The sequence below is a fragment of the Sciurus carolinensis genome, unplaced genomic scaffold (assembly GCF_902686445.1).
Source record: "Sciurus carolinensis unplaced genomic scaffold, mSciCar1.2, whole genome shotgun sequence".
Lineage (NCBI taxonomy): Eukaryota > Metazoa > Chordata > Mammalia > Rodentia > Sciuridae > Sciurus > Sciurus carolinensis.
Window position 1 is genome coordinate 294,612 of NW_025920194.1, and position 3,039 is coordinate 297,650.

Consider the following 3,039-nt stretch of genomic DNA (forward strand, 5'->3'; position numbering starts at 1 on the left):
TGAAGATATTGAGTTCAGTATAAAATGCTGGTAGGATACTGAATGAGATCTATTTCTAAGAAATTGCTAAGTGTATAGAAGACTAAAGGTCAACTGAGTAGCTGGGCTGTAGTTACATACTTGGGAGTAGGGGTATATGATGGCTTCTGACATTATACAGTACAGATGATACTACCCAGAAGAAATAGTCATTTTATTTTGACATTTACTGTTTTAGAATTGATTTATACTGATTATACACAAGTTGCTCTAAAAGTAACTTTATTTTGTTTATTATTATTATTTTTAATGTGGTGCTGAGGATCAAACCCAGTGTCTCACAGTGTGCTAGGCAAACACTTTATCATGAGCCACAAGCCCAGTCCCACAAGTTGCTTTTATATGCATTTAAGTTACAAAAAGTTCTACTAACAAACTGCCTGTCAACTTAAGTGTGGTTAATGATGTGTAAGATATATACTAAAATGCTGACCTGTAAATATGTATTACCTATGAGTTCTACATACATAAGAATGGATCCAGAACTAAAAGAAGAAAATGATTACTATGGAGCCTGATGATAAAAGGTAAGTTTCATAGCCAAAATAGGTTGTAACGGAGCCCAGAAAAAACAAATCAATTTCATTTCCTCTGCCCACTAGAATCATTTAGTGGTGGCTAACAGGGATGCCAAGCTATCATTGTTGTGCTCCCTGGTCCAATGGGAAATGGAGCTGTTGACCCATCAGTCTGCCATAGGTGATGAAAGTCACCCTTGCAATGGGGAAAACTTAAAATAAAAACAGGAGAATATGTTCCTGAAGAGATAACAAATAAAACTAAAGAAACAATATTTCACATAGTACTATCAGGGTACAAAGATATAAAATTTTGACTGGAGAAGAGTGTTTACAACAGAGGATAGTCATAAAAAGAGGCTGAGGAGGGAAATGGGCATTGCACTGAAAGGAATTCTACAGATGACCTAACTTACCTGTGCTTTCACATAACATTGATTGGTGCCTTCCTGTTGTTAAAAGCAGCACACGGTAACTGAATAGAATTTGGAGTACATGAGAAACGAGTGAAGCACAATCTCAAGCAAAAAGAGCCACTCTTTCACACATTCTCATTCATACTTCTTACTTAGACATGTCTTTATAAAACACAACTTTTAAATTACCTTGCATATACTAATTTAATCTTGACTTTTTTTTTCTTTTTTGGTACCAGGGATTGAACTCAGGGGCACTTTACCACTGAGTCACATCCCAGTCCTATTTTTTTGTATTTTATTTAAAGACAGGGTCTCACTGAGTTGCTTAGCACCTTGATTTTGCTGAGACTGGCTTTGAATTTGCAATCCTCCTGTCTCAGCCTCCCAAGCTGCTGGGATTTCAGGTGTGCACCACTGTGCCTGGCTTAACCTTCACATTTTGATTAGTGATCTGCCATAAACTTAATCCACTGACTTTTCATCTCTTACAACATAATTTTTATTATTCAGCATATTTTTCCTTTGAATTGAAAGGTATATATGATTCCTTTAACATATTGCAGGAGGTGGCTCAGTTGTAAAGCACCCTGCATGCAGTTCTCATTACAAAATACTAAAAAATTTTAAAAAATCAAAAAAGTTGCTTATGGTTTACAAAACACATCACAGATAAATTACTTTTCAAAATTCTTTGCTCTCAACTTATTTAATTTTTTTTCAGAGAACAACGTTTATTCTGGGCTATGTATATACACTTTGAATAAAGTATTCAGTTCACAGATGGGTTTGCTGTATCATTCACAATTGAGCTTGCAATGACACAGGCTTATTTATTTATTATTAGAGCTTTAAGGTTATACACAGTAGTTGGGTTTATCCTGAAGAACTCATATATACATGAAAATTGATTTAAGTTTCTTCAAAAATTTTCTACCAATCTTCATTTTCATTGTCAAATGTTTAGTGATAGAGGGGATTATTCATGATTCCAGATGTTTTCCAATTTGATAAAAAAGCATATTGATGTTTATTTAATTTGCATTTTTGTTCAAGGGAAACACTTTTCATATTTTAAGACTTCATATATGTGTTATGTTAATAACACGGTCTCTAATGAAACATTCTATTGACTTAAAAGAATGTATATATTAAAGATATTAAACCTCATTTGGTATATTTTAGCCAGTATTTCCTATTTTTTCACTTAAATTTTAAGGTGCCCAACGTGCATTTTTAAAATTTTCATGTAAAATTGATGAAACATTCCCTTAAAATTTCAAGCCAAGAAAGCTTCAACTCTAAAGTAGATAGTTACTGATGGCTCTTTCAGCATTAGTTATGAAGTATGGAGATACTTTACTTTTGAATAATACACTATCTAAATTATTTATCTGCATATTAAGGAGTTCAATCTTTTACATGCATAGTCAAATTCTATAAAAATAAATAAATTATTTGCATATTAAGGGTTATTATGTCTCCTATTGTATTTCAATCATCTGTCAATAACTAAAATAGCATTTTAGAAAGATTATTTTGCCAGTATCTGGAATTATTAAGTATGGAGTTTAATCACTAAACATGAAGAGACAAAAATTTACCAATCACAGTAATGTCTTAACAATAAGATGTGCCAACAAAAGATATTTGCTTGCTATAGTACCTGATATATTTGATGCAACCTAAAAATGAGCTAGTGAGAAAAAGAATAGAATAGAAAATTTTAATTCTTTTCAGAGCAAGTAATGTTTCCTTTTTTTTTTTTCTGCAGTGCTGGGGATTGACCCAGGGCCTTGTGCTTGTGAGGCAAGCACTCTAACAACTGAACTATCTCCCCAGCCCGCAAGTAATATTTCTAAGTTTCAAAGTTCCAATTATGCTATAGGCATAACATTAAAATTCACATGTTACATCAGGTAATTGTACATAAATTGAATACCTTAATTTTTCTTACTTTATAACAAACACATTAAAATAAATTAATAGAATTTAACTACAATGAAAATGTACTTTATTAAGAACAAATTCAGTAAAGTGTTTTGAGATCAAGATGGTGGACTAGA